Here is a 14,427-nt window from a genome sequence, read left to right on the forward strand (position 1 = left end):
ATGAGAAGGGGTGTGGTCTAATGACATCAACACCCTATTTTAGGTGTGCATAATTATTAGGCAACTTTCTTTCCTTTGGCAAAATGGGTCAAAAGAAGGACTTGACAGGCTCAGAAAAGTCAAAAATAGTGAGATATCTTGCAGAGGGATGCAGCACTCTTAAAATTGCAAAGCTTCTCAAGCGTGATCATCGAACAATCAAGCGTTTCATTCAAAATAGTCAACAGGGTCGCAAGAAGCGTGTGGAAAAACCAAGGCGCAAAATAACTGCCCATGAACTGAGAAAAGTCAAGCGTGTAGCTGCCAAGATGCCACTTGCCACCAGTTTGGCCATATTTCAGAGCTGCAACATCACTGGAGTGCCCAAAAGCACAAGGTGTGCAATACTCAGAGACATGGCCAAGGTAAGAAAGGCTGAAAGACGACCACCACTGAACAAGACACACAAGCTGAAACGTCAAGACCGGGCCAAGAAATATCTCAAGACTGATTTTTCTAAGGTTTTATGGACTGATGAAATGAGAGTGAGTCTTGATGGGCCAGATGGATGGGCCCGTGGCTGGATTGGTAAAGGGCAGAGAGCTCCAGTCCGACTCAGACGCCAGCAAGGTGCAGGTGGAGTACTGGTTTGGGCTGGTATCATCAAAGATGAGCTTGTGGGGCCTTTTCGGGTTGAGGATGGAGTCAAGCTCAACTCCCAGTCCTACTGCCAGTTTCTGGAAGACACCTTCTTCAAGCAGTGGTACAGGAAGAAGTCTGCATCCTTCAAGAAAAACATGATTTTCATACAGGACAATGCTCCATCACACGCGTCCAAGTACTCCACAGCGTGGCTGGCAAGAAAGGGTATAAAAGAAGAAAATCTAATGACATGGCCTCCTTGTTCACCTGATCTGAACCCCATTGAGAACCTGTGTTCCATCATCAAATGTGAGATTTACAAGGAGGGAAAACAGTACACCTCTCTGAACAGTGTCTGGGAGGCTGTGGTTGCTGCTGCACGCAATGTTGATGGTGAACAGATCAAAACACTGACAGAATCCATGGATGGCAGGCTTTTGAGTGTCCTTGCAAAGAAAGGTGGCTATATTGGTCACTGATTTGTTTTTGTTTTGTTTTTGAATGTCAGAAATGTATATTTGTGAATGTTGAGATGTTATATTGGTTTCACTGGTAAAAATAAATAATTGAAATGGGTATATATTTGTTTTTTGTTAAGTTGCCTAATAATTATGCACAGTAATAGTCACCTGCACACACAGATATCCCCCTAAAATAGCTAAAACTAAAAACAAACTAAAAACTACTTCCAAAAATATTCAGCTTTGATATTAATGAGTTTTTTGGGTTCATTGAGAACATGGTTGTTGTTCAATAATAAAATTAATCCTCAAAAATACAACTTGCCTAATAATTCTGCACTCCCTGTATTTCTAACGGTGTTTTTTTAACAATGGAATGTAAGGGGGCTTTTTGGTCATGTTTCTCATTTCTTCCAACAGCACAGGTGGAACATTCTCGACACTATTTTTCAATGTCTCCTCTCATCCCAATCCAATAGAATCTTCTACGGATGGTGGCTTCTGTTTTCTGCACGCCAAAGTGTCCTGATTGATCATGATACATCTTAAGAACTATTCTTGCATCTCGGCGTGGTATTAGGATTTGATATAGACGATCCCAGGTAATTTGATCTAAAGTCCTTCTTAATAGTAGGCCCTTCTGTAGAAAGAGGTGTTTTCTGTGTCTCTATAATTTTGACAATTTTGGATCAGCATTCCTCCTGCGGATACTTTCTGGTGTTCTTCCGCTGGTGAAGAAATCTTTCAGTTCTCCTAACACTCTGCTTTCATTTTGCAGCTTGATCCATCTTTCTTTGTCCACTTGGAATTTTGGAGCCACTTGTTGTTGAAGGTTAAAAACCTTTTTCCCTTTAACGGTGATGATGTCTTGGTGGGCAAAGTTTTTGTAGAAGGATGGCATCTCCACCTCTTCCCAAACATCTTCTTGTGTAGTGGGATCTTCTTTGGTCGGCAGACGGGATAATGCATCCGCATTTTCATTTGCTTTACCTGTTCTGTATTTATGATGAAATTGTAGTTAGCAAGGCGTGAGGCCCATATCTGTTCTAGAGCTTCTAACTTGGCAGTGTTAAGATGCGCTAGTGGGTTGTTATCTGTGAAGGCCACGAAGGGTGTTGCAGCAAGATAATCTTAAAATTTTTCTGTAACATCCCACACAAGTGCGAGGAATTCCAATTTGAAGGAACTATAGTTTTGGTCATTTCTTTCAGTACCTCTAAGAGATCTACTAGCGTAGGAAATGACTCTTTCTTTACCTTCTTGTATTTGTGACAAGACAGCTCCCAGGCCTTTCTTACTGGCATCTGTGTAGAGATGAAATGGCTGTTTGTAATCCGGATAGCCTAAGATTGGTGGTTCTGTTAACTTCTTTTTCAGGAGCTGGAAGGCAATTTCTCTTTTAGTGTTCCATTCAACTGGTATTGGAGATTTCTGATATCTCTTAGGATGTCCTCTCAGAAGTTCTAATATCGGTTCTGCAATTTGGGCAAAGTGAAGAATGAAACATCTGTAATATCCTGCGAAACTGAGGAAATTTCTCACTTCTTTCACCGTAGTAGGAGTAGGCCAATTTTGGACTGCGGCTATCTTCTCTGGATCGGGTTTAACACCTTCAGAGCTGACGATATGCCCTAAGTATTTGACTTCTGGCTTCAGTAGATAACACTTAGATGGTTTGACTTTGAGTCCATGTTTAACGAGAACTTGAAAAACTTCGGACAGATGTTTCAGGTGATCTTCATAAGATTTGGAGTAGATGATGACATCGTCTAAGTACAACAGGACAGTTTCAAATTTTTTGTGGCCCAGGCAACGCTCCATTAATCTCTGAAAAGTTCCAGGCGCATTGCAAAGTCCAAAAGGCATGCAGTTGAACTCAAATAGGCCTATAGGGGTGGTAAATGCAGTCTTCTCACGATCTTCAGGTGCCATTGGTACTTGACAGTATCCACTGGTTAAATCAAGAGTGGAAAAGTAGGCTGAAGATCCTAAAGCTGTCAAGGATTCTTCTATGCGAGGTAAAGGGTAAGCATCTTTGTGAGGGATTTGATTGATTTTTCTGTAGTCCACACAGAATCTGATGTTGCCGTCTTTTTCTCGGATAAGGACTAGGGGTGCAGCCCATGCGCTATGGCTGTCTTTGATGATATTGGAGTCTTTCATCTCCTGGATCATTTGTTTTACGGATTGGTACATAGTTGGTGGTATAGGCAGATACCTTTCCTTGATCCGTGGGTGTGAACCTGTAGGGATGGAGTGTTTAATAATATCTACTTCTCCATAATCTGTAGAATGTTTACTGAAGGCATGGTGATGTTCCTTCACGATTTTGAGTACTCCTTCCAATAGGTGTTCTGGTGTGGAAGCATCTTTCACATGAAGTTCTTTCCACCAGGGGATGCTTAAGTTTTGGTCCTGTGGGTACTGTTTCTTAGTAAGTTGCTCTTTGGTATCTGTAGACACACTGATGACAACTTGAAATGTAACTTGGATCAGCTGTGCGATGGGACGGTATTTTGTCAATGTTACACTGTGATCACTCAAGTTTAGGAGACGAATAGGCACTTTACCTTTAGAGACGGTTACTAGGCTTCTTGCGGCTCTAACTAGAGGATAGTCTTCCAAGACAACAGGCTCTACCAAGGCTTGGTAGTCTTGACCTTGAATTCTAACTACAGCTCGGCACCACAACCACAGCTTCGGTGTTGGGTTTGAGAATCACAGATTGGTTATCTCGGATGCGAACACAGAAGAATTCTCCTTTTTCATTGGCGAATCTTTGTTGCGCTTTTAGTACACGGATGGTTTGTTGGATTACATTCTTAGAAGCAGAGGAGGCAGTAGGCACTGACTGGTGCAAGGCTTCCAGCATTTCAACATAACAGTTCCTGAGGACATTCATGCCTAGGACTATTGGAGGGTTATTGTTATTTTCTTTGACTTGTACTACAATAATGCCTTGTTGGGATAGTATAGTTCCTCCTACTTGAATGGTAGGTTCCCAATAACCAAGTATTGGTACGGGTTTGCCGTTACTGGGTATGAGACTCAGCCAGGATTCTGGGGGCTGGGTAAGCTGATTCTGGTCCCAGTATTTTTCAAATGCTGTTTGTTGAATGGTAGTGACTTGGGATCCTGTGTCAACTAAGGCAACAAAAGAAACTGAATTTATTTGAAGTGTCACTTCTGGACAGGATCCAACATATCTTGGCATCCAATAGGGATCTTCTGGACCTATTTATTTACCTCCCGAAGGGTGGTCCTTGGCCTCGGGGGTCGCCCATTAAACTGCCAGCAGGTTGCTTCAGTATGGCCTGGCTTGTGACAGTATGTGCAGATAGGCCACTTAGGAGTATTAGTGCGGTCAGGTGGTGTCCACCCAAATTTCTGGAATAAGTCTCTTTATAGTCAGGAGAGAAGAGCCTTCTGGACACAGGTTTCTCATCCTCCAGCAATAATGGTTTTTCCCATTGTTCCCATTTTTTGTGAACCTTCTCCAGACTTTTAGTCAGGAATTAGACTTGCTCAGTAAGAGCAACAACTGCGTCAGGAATTGGGGCTTGAGTTGCCTGACTGACAACAGGTAAAGGGTTCACAGGGGTGGTACAACCAATAGTAGTAATAATGAGGTAGACAGTGGTAAGATACAACTCACAACTTTTACTGATGTTGGTTCCAGTTGCAGTCGGTACATCAAACAAAATGCAGTCTTTTGTGATTTGAAAGAAATACTGCTGATCCACTGTTAATAGGACTGGATGTATTTAGTTTAGCCTGAAGATTCGGTATCAGTGTAATTTGGTGAGGTCGCCAGTGGCTATAGTATCCTTCACCTGAATATCCAAAGGTCTTTTATGCCGGGTTTGTGGCTTTTATCCTTTGGATTTTTAGTCTTTTCTTTCCTTTGTCCCTTTCTGGACTAGACTTTCATCTGGGTAGAAGTGCTAGATCTGCACTCTCTCTAACTCAACAGCAGACTACTGTCTACCAATTACTGTCTAATCTCCTCCAGCTAATCTCCACACACTAATCTGTGGTGTGAAGTCTTCACTCTGCATTATCTCTCCCACTAATCGGTCTAATCTCCTCTACTTATCTAATCTCCACTCACTAATCTGTCTCACTAGGCCTGACTTTAGGTATATATATGACCTAAGTACTATCCCCATCTAGTGGTGGGATGTATAAATTACACCAGACCAGCCTATGAACAGGGATACAACAGGTGTTGTAGTACAAAATGACATACAGTATGAAAATACAGTTTTAAGCTATTTTGCAGTTCCCACGTGTCCTGAGTGGGACGTGGCATACCGGAGTGAAACAATATCCAGCAAAAATTGTTATCAAAACAATGGGTTAAAGATCAAAAAATAGAAGTCCAGCTAAAGAGTAACCCTAATAAGTCTATAAATATATAAATTTTTAATATTCCATTACAAATTCTTATCCTTTTATGTCCAGGCACACACCAGGCCAGCAAAGATGCTGCTAGGGAATGGGGTGACTGACCCTATTAACATGTACTATAGCTTGGCCCTGAGCCCAGAGGCAGCTCCTGATGGTGGAGCCCCCCTGTCCTCGAACCTAGCTAAAAACTCCTATACAGCCCTCAAGTGATCAAAAATTGGGTGATATATAGGGTATTGGGCTGGTGTGGGCATGGACAGAGAGGATCAAAAACAAAAATATGAAAAAAAGCACAGTGTATACAGCCCCGACGATAGAGAATACCATCAGGTACACGGTGCAGCAAATTACTAAACTAAAACAACACCTAGATAGGATAACGCTAGATGCCACAGAATTAAACAGTGGTCAACCCCAACGCGTTTCCCCCACGGTGTGGGATCATCAGGGGGTAATAGATAAAAGATAATTAAATAGATACAGACGGCATATAAAGTAAACGGAAGGAAGCCCCGATACAGTTGGCAAATCCGTGAAGAGGCCGTTCAATAAATGGTGTCAATTATGACATTCAGTAATGAGATCAAAAAATGTAATGAGATCAAAAAATATATTTGGACCAGATGACGATGTTTGGAGGGATGGATAGAAGAACATATGGCGACAGTCTTGATATATCATATGTGTGCATCATATCTGCAGAGAAAAAGAGAAGGATATCCATATATACGTATGAAAGGCTTAAGTATGTATCCCAGCACCTCATATAAAAGTGTGAATGACCACCACCAGTATGGGTTAGAATAGAGGGATTCACTCACGGTATCAGGAGGAAATTCCATATACTTAAGGGCACTCGATCAGTCATATAGATAAAGCAAATAACTCCCTTAGAAGTGTGCAGAGACCAAGTGTGTCACTGATGTTCACATGTATCAGTCTCAGAGGTAGACTATAAACACAGTAAGAAGATCATCAAATAGTCATATACCACTCAGAATGCAGGGGATCATGGAGGTGAATAGAAGGATGAGCATACCTTCAGATATATGATGAATCACCAACAACAGTCACCCATGCCAGGTCAACCTATTAGATACCGGTCCACTGTATGACAAGAAAGAGCATGTATCACCAAGGTCCCGCTGCAGACAACTCATGTCTAGAGGTACTGAGATCAAGTTACTTACTGTTGGTAGTCAAGCCATAGACACACGTCCCCTCCCTGGGTCCAGCTATTACTCTCACAGAGTTACCCCCTCTTATACTCACCATAAAGAGTCTTCTAATTGTTAATACCTGTGTCAGGGTGAGGTCCCAACCAGTGACTCCGCCTAGGACTGCAATGTACGCCATGTGGAAGGCATATACGGCGCCATAAAAGGTAGCGTGCGTTCCAGGGTGGAACGCACGTGACGCGACTTCCGGTACCGGAAGTAGCGTCATCGGGACATAAGTTCCAGCCCAGTGCCAGCCTGAACAGCTAGCCAATCACCTAGAGGGCGTCCAGGTACGACGTCATCTCCTCGGGCCGATGCGTTCCATACATGGAACGCAGGCCACCGGATCGTGCACTAGACTGTGAGCAGAATAACAAAAATTGCCTAACACAGGTAGTAAACCTAATTATAGTGTATAATAAAAGCCAGAGAATAGCAGGGGTAAGGTATATGATACAGTGGCCAAAACAGGCGACCATGCCCTACACCCTGCAGATCTTAGTTAATATAAGGACTCAGTGAGCGGGGGTACACATATAAAGGACAAGATTTTTGAGTAAATAGATAAGAACTGATAGAACAATATATAATAAAACCGGTGAAACCGTTTATAATCACCGTTATAGATAATCATAGTTTCGGTGCTTCGCGCACCCGGTCCAGTAAAGGGACAAAACTAACTACCGGGCTCATAAGTAGCAAGAATAGAGTTAGGGAAGGGAAAGGGGCAGGGGAATGGAAGATAAGGACCTAGCGCGAAAGGGCAAAAAGGCCAAAGGCAAGTCACAGAAAACATGAAAAAGTTAATCTTTCATTTAGCCCGCGGGGGGACTGGGACCGGAGTCTATGGATCCATTCACTCTCCTTTTGTAGGATCCTCCTATCCCAGTCACCCCCACGTGGAGATGGATGTACCAATTCTAGTACTGTGAATCGGAGGCACCTAGGGTCTCCCCCATGGAATTCATTTACGTGTGTCGCAATCGGGGTAACTTCCTTATTTTTGACATCATTTACATGCTCAAGGATACGTCTTCTCAATTCCCTGATAGTTTTCCCCACGTAGTCAAGGGGGCAAGTGCACTGGCATAGATAGATAAGACCCCTAGATTTACAGTTGATGAAGTCACGTATCTGAAAGGTCTGTCCAGATGCTGATCCAATAATGGTTCTCGCTGTGTTCAAAAACACGCAGGCCTTACAGCCACCACATCTGTAGAGGCCCACCGGTCTGCGGTCCAGCCATGTGCCCACCTTGACTGGAGGCGTATAGTGGCTAGTCACCAACCGATCCCTAAGGCTTCTACCCCGGCGGTAGGAGACAGACGGACGTTCGGTCACGGCCTCTGAGAGGTCGGGATCCATACTCAGAATCGGCCAATATTTACTTAAAATTTTCTTAATATTCTGATTGGCCGTATCAAAGTTCGAGACAATTCTCATCGGTTGGGGACTCTCAGGTATCTTAGTTTTAGGGATAAGAAGATCACTTCGGTCTTTGCCCTGGGCGTGCTTGAAGGCCTCCCTGAGTATTGGTTGAGGGTATCCCCTCGCTACAAATCTATCCTGGAGGGCTCTGGCTTCTTGAAAGAATGCCTCATTACCGGAGCAGTTCCTCCGTACCCGGAGGTATTGTCCTCTTGGAATGCCGCGTTTAAGGGAGGTGGGATGGTAGCTGCTCCAGTGAAGGAGAGAATTCGTGGCTGTGGTTTTCCTATAGATGTTCGTGGAAAGTCGATCCCCCACTATAGTGACTTGAACGTCAAGAAATGTAATGCTAGACGGATGTTGCTCAAAGGTGAAGTGGAGTCCGATCTCGTTCGTATTGAGGTCAGATACGAATTGTTTGAGCTCATTAGAGCTACCCTTCCAGACGACAAACACGTCGTCTATATAGCGAGTCCAGAACTGTATATTTCTGGACCACCAGACGACGTGGTCGGGAAAAACAAGGGTATCCTCCCACCAGCCCAGGAAGAGGTTGGCGTAGGTGGGGGCACAAGGGCTGCCCATCGCCGTCCCCCTGAGCTGGTGGTAGAATTTGGAGTTAAACAGGAAGAAGTTATGAGTTAGAGTGTATTCAAGCAGTCTGATAATAAAGCTGTTATGTTGATCATACTGAATGCCCCTAGCACACAGAAAATACTCAATGGCCTTGAGGCCGTACTGGTGTGGAATAGAGCTATAGAGTGACTCGACATCAATACTGCATAAAATGCAGTCAGAGTCAAGAACCAAAGCGTCAATTTTGTTGAGGAAGTCCGCCGTGTCCCTCGGAGTGAAACCCCACAATATATATATATATATATATATATATATACACAGACTATGCAGCACTGCACATGAGTTTTTAAAGTGACAGTACTCTTTTTAATGTGCAGGAGCATGTTTTTTTTTCACAAAAACCTGGTGTAGAGATACTGCAGTTAATAATCGAGCAATAAGAACATTTTCCAACACCATCAGCAGCATATATTTTGCTGCAGTGGTTGCAGAATTGTGCTTTTTTCCCAAAAAACTTGTTACAGATTTTCTACAGCTAATAAGTGTACAAAAAGTGTATTTTAGTGCATCACCAGCATGTTGTATCTTGGTTGCAGAGGTTGTCCTATTGTGGATTTTTTTTTATTTTTACTATACTACTGTGTGCGTAAACATGTATAAGCATATGCCCTTGTTAAGGCTTAATTTTTGGACTTCTTGTTCAGAACAAGCCTCTGTTTTTTTCTTATACTATTGTGTGTGTGTGTGTATGTATAAACTCTGGCAGACATTTGCCCCACCAATAAGGCACATTGTTTGAAATGTTATTTTTTTTTTTAACCATAACAAATATGACAACACAGTGTGTGATTACAGAGGTTTATCTCTGATTTTCTGCAGGCACTTACTAATGTATTGTAACTGTCCATATTTCCTCCTGCACATTAAATGGCTAGACTCATTATTCCATCACATTATACTTGTCTCCTTTCCATGGTTATGACCACCCTGCAATCCAGCAGCATGGCCATGCTTGCATACTATAAAAAAAAAGCATTAGCCTATGTGCGCTCCCACGGTCCCAGTCACCAAAGAGGGCGGCATTTTTCCTACAATGTGCAAACACAAGAACCACTGATGGATTGCAGGGTGGTTGTATGGAAAGGACCAGTGTATAATTTGATGAAAAAATTAATCCAGCCAGTAAAGAAGGCAATATGGACAATCACAATACATTAGAAAGTGCCTTGAATTAACTTTCTCTACGTGTTCAAAGCAGCTTAAATGTGTGATTATAATGGAAACATTTTCTATGAACGTGCGAAATGGGCCAATTATGTTTGTACTGTTCTATTTTGTGCTGTTATATGTTGAATGTTCAGCTAGCACCAGTGACCTGTCATCTTGAAGAGCTGAGTAGAATTGACCACAAGAAGTAAGAATCAGAAAGCCAGACCGAAGTACTGGACTGAAGTGACATAGATCTGATGGAGGAGGAAAGCTGGGATATTACAGGTCAGAGAGACAACCTCTTCTGCTCCTCCTTTAAGAACATGTCAACCCATGAGAGGGAAAAGAGTTTTCCTTCCTTGTGAATTTATTTTTGCTAAGTAAAGATATGTTTCTGGTGTATGTATGGTATATTTGACATATGAGACTCAATATTTGTGCGTGAAGTGCATTTCATATACAGTATGTTGTATTAGTTGGATTTGTGCTTTTATGAAGAAAAAACAAGTTTATATCAGTGTCAGAACTTTGGAAAGTTCCCTTTTGTAGTACATTGATGACCTGCTTCTCTGGTGTCCCTCTATAGAACAATGACTCTCTGCCATACGAAAAAAGAAAGGTGATAGACCTAGCCCTGGACCTGGAGGCTGACATTCCAAGTCCCACATGCAGTCCAGCAAATATTCATACAGACCAAAACCAAACATCCCTCGGCTGCAAGGTTGACAAAGCACAAGGTAGCACTGCTAAAGCCATCAAGCATAACCATCCAACAGTGTAGCACTTTGAACCCAACTCTATTGTTGGCACTGGGTCCAAAAGAGCTGACAGATGATTGGGAAGAGCGGCGAAATCAACAATACAACACAGGAAAGCTCTGGAAACAGGAGAGCAGAAAATAAGCATGAAGGCAACTGGAGATAAGAATGCACAATGCCACTTTTTTATCCATTTGATAATTCAGTTGACTATTATGATTGTCTTGAATTGACGAAAAGTGAAATGCAGGAGCTTGAGAAATTAGTCAAAACTCCATTCCCAAATGCAGACTTTGAGTTTCTTTTGTTGATGGATCTTGATTACGGATGAGCAGACCCGTGGATGTTTCGGTTTGACGGATTCGGCCGAACTTCAGGTCAAAGTTCGGGTTCGGGACCCAAACTTGACCCGAACTCGAACCTGAACCCCATTGAAGTCAATGGGGACCTAAACTTTGGTGCACTAAAATGGCTGTAAAATAGTGAAAAAAGAAGCAAAATGGGGGTAAAAGCAGGACAATTGCCCTGCAAACAAATGTGGATAGGGAAATGACTTAAAATAACAGAATATAAAAAAAATTAAAATAATAATCATGAACTAGGAGGCGGAGGAAAAAGTGGAGTAGGAGGTTTAGGAGGTGGTAGACGTGGCGGTGTAGGTGGAAGGGGTGGTGGAGGAGGAGGAAATAGCCAAGACTGTTTTTGTGGACAGGCGACTGCACTTTTCTGTGATAGTGATGAGCGGCAGGGGTCATATTCGAATTCGCGATATTTCGCGAATATTTTGTAGAATATTTGTCGAATATTCAAAAATTCGAAAATTCACGTTTTTTTTACTCTAAAAAAAATAAAAATAAAAAATCGGCAAGGTAATGATTGTGTAATATGCGAATTTTCTTAATTCGAATTTTTAGCGAATTTTTCAACTTACAACTATTAGACAAAGAAGATTATAGCACTATATTAGCTAAATTGCTCTATATTCAATTTTTTTCCAATATTCGCTATATTGCTATAACTTAATTTTTTTGAATATTCGGAATATTCTAAAACAAGAATATATAGCAATATAGCGAATATTCGAAAAAAAAATGAATATAGAGCAAAATTCGCAAACACTACTACTCCTAATGTCAAGTATATTGCAGCCTTCTTATTGGCCCACAAGCTAGAAGCAGGGAGGGATCATGTGTACTGATTAAAAAAAAAAAAAAAGGGGAAAAAAAATTTGAATATTCGAAATTACGAATATATATGACTATATTCGAAATATTCGCTAATTTTCGAAGTGCCTGTATTCGCGATAAAAATTCGAAATTCGAATATTCGTGATAAACACTAGTGATCAACACTAATGGCAACAAGGTTCAACGCCAAGGTGGAGAGGTTTTGCTCCCTTTACAGGGATGACAACCCCCTGGCGATAGATGTTCTGTCAATATCCTGGAGGTTCAGTCTGGCTTACATCTTCCCTCCCTTTTCCATGATACCGAGGGTATTGATGAAAATTCGTCAGGATCAGGCCTCGGTAATAGCCATCATACCGTTTTAACCCAAGAGATCCTGGTTTACCCAGCTCATTCAGATGAGTCGGGGACATTATTGGAGGCTCCCCCACGGCAGACCCTGGTGTCATGGGACACTTACCTCTGCCCAGATCTGCACAGGTTCAACCTGACAGCCTGGAGGTTGATCAGTCCCTTCCCAGAATAGAGGGGCTTTCAGAGTCGGTCCTGAGAACGCAGTCTCATTCAAGAGCAGACTCTACTAAGAGAGCCTACTCACAGATTATGAGGATATTCTCTTCTTGGTGTTCCTCAAAGGAGGTGGCGTCTGCAAGATGGCCGTGACAAAGGCCTTGCTCCATCTACCTTGAGGGTTCAAGTTTCAGCCATTTCAGCTTGTTTCAACAAGTCTTTTTTGCAGGACCCGCTCATTAAACGGTTCCTTAAAGGAGCTGAAAGATTAAAGTCTACAGTACTGAAACCCATCCCTCAATGGGATTTATCAGTAGTTCTCAGGGGGTTAGCATCTCCCCCCTTTGAGCCTTTGGAGGAGGTAGATTTCAAGTTTGTCACATGAAAACTTGTTTTTTCTTCTTGCTGTGACTTCGGCCAAGAGGGTCTCTGAGCTTCAAGCTCTATCAGCGCACAAGCCCTATACCATTTTTTTGCAAGACCGGGTCCTTTTAAGATTTCTCCTGTACTTTAGGCCTAAGGTTCCTTCTTTCCAGAATATAAACCAGGTGATATCCCTCTCGGTTCTTTCTAGACCTTCTACCTCCTCCGAGGAACCTGCTATACATCCTTTGGATGTCTCGAGATGCCTCCGGATCTATGTGGATAGATCAAGGAGTTCAGGAAAGATGAAAATCTTCTAATCCTGTTTGCCGGTAAGTTTAAAGGCCGTAAGGCGTCTAAACCATCCATCAGTCGATGGATTAAGGAGGCTAATGGGGAATCCTTTGTTTCCCAATCTCTAGACCCTCCTGGGTTTGTAAAAGCCCATTCTACGAGGGCTGTAGCTACTTCTTTTGCCGAGAGGAGTCTTCTTCCGCTCGACATGATTTGTAAATCTGCCTCCTGGAGCTCTGAATCAACATTCATCTCTCATTATAGACTAGATGCCAGATTAGCTGAGTACTCTTCCTTTGGGCAGACTATTCTTAGTTCTGCCAGGCATGATGGCCCTCCCTAGGGGTTCTTCTTGCTATCCCCCCATCTGTGCTGCTGGTAGGACGTAAGGGAATCGTTAATTTCTAACGGTAATTTGTTTTCCCTTAGTCCTAACAGCAGCACACAAATTTCCCACCCTAGTAAGACTAGTTTTTTCTTGCTATAACACAATGGGCTGGAGGTGATTCCCTCCTTTATAGGGGAGGTTTAAGTGTTTAAAGGGTTTCTACCACTTAGTTTTCACATAATTAGCTTTCAGACACTAGCGATCCGCTAGTGTCTGCTCTACCAAACAATCCTAATATAATAGCTTTTGGTGCAGCCGTTTCGCTAAAAAAAGAACTTATATTGATATGCTAATGAGCCTCTAGGTGCTATGCCCCGTCATTAGCACCTAGAGGCTCGGTCTACCTTCACAAAATGCCGCCGCCCAGCGCGTCCCTCCAGCCTGCCCATCTCCTCCGGAATGCGATCCTCCCTGTGAGCCAGCGGACGAATTCTTGCGCATGTACCGTGCGCATCTGTATTCGGCGCATGCACAGTGAATGTCTGACCGCTTCCCTGCTCAGACATCTCCACTGTGCCTGAGCCGATGACATCATAGTGCTCCGAGGAACAGGCGCAGTGGAGATGTCTGTGCAGAAAGCGGTCAGACATTCACTGCGCATGCACCGAATACAGACGCGCACGGCGCATGCGCGAGAATTCGTCTGCTGGCTCACAGGGAGGATCGCATTCCGGAGGAGATGGGCGGGCTGGAGGGACGCGCTGGGCGGCGGCATTTTGTGAAGGTAGACCGAGCCTCTAGGTGCTAATGACGCCCCCATAGCACCTAGAGGCTCATTAGCATATCAATATAAGTTCTTTTTTTAGCGAAACGGCTGCACCAAAAGCTATTATATTGGGATTGTTTGGTAGAGCAGACACTAGCGGATCGCTAGTGTCTGAAAGCTAATTATGTGAAAACTAAGTGGTAGAAACCCTTTAATTATTACTTGGGCTCATTAAAATTCTGCCGGTCCTACCAGTCCATGGGGGGTGGTTAACCCCATCTGTGCTGCTGTTAGGA

The sequence above is a fragment of the Bufo bufo genome, chromosome 1 (genome assembly GCF_905171765.1).
Source record: "Bufo bufo chromosome 1, aBufBuf1.1, whole genome shotgun sequence".
Taxonomy (NCBI): Eukaryota; Metazoa; Chordata; class Amphibia; order Anura; family Bufonidae; genus Bufo; species Bufo bufo.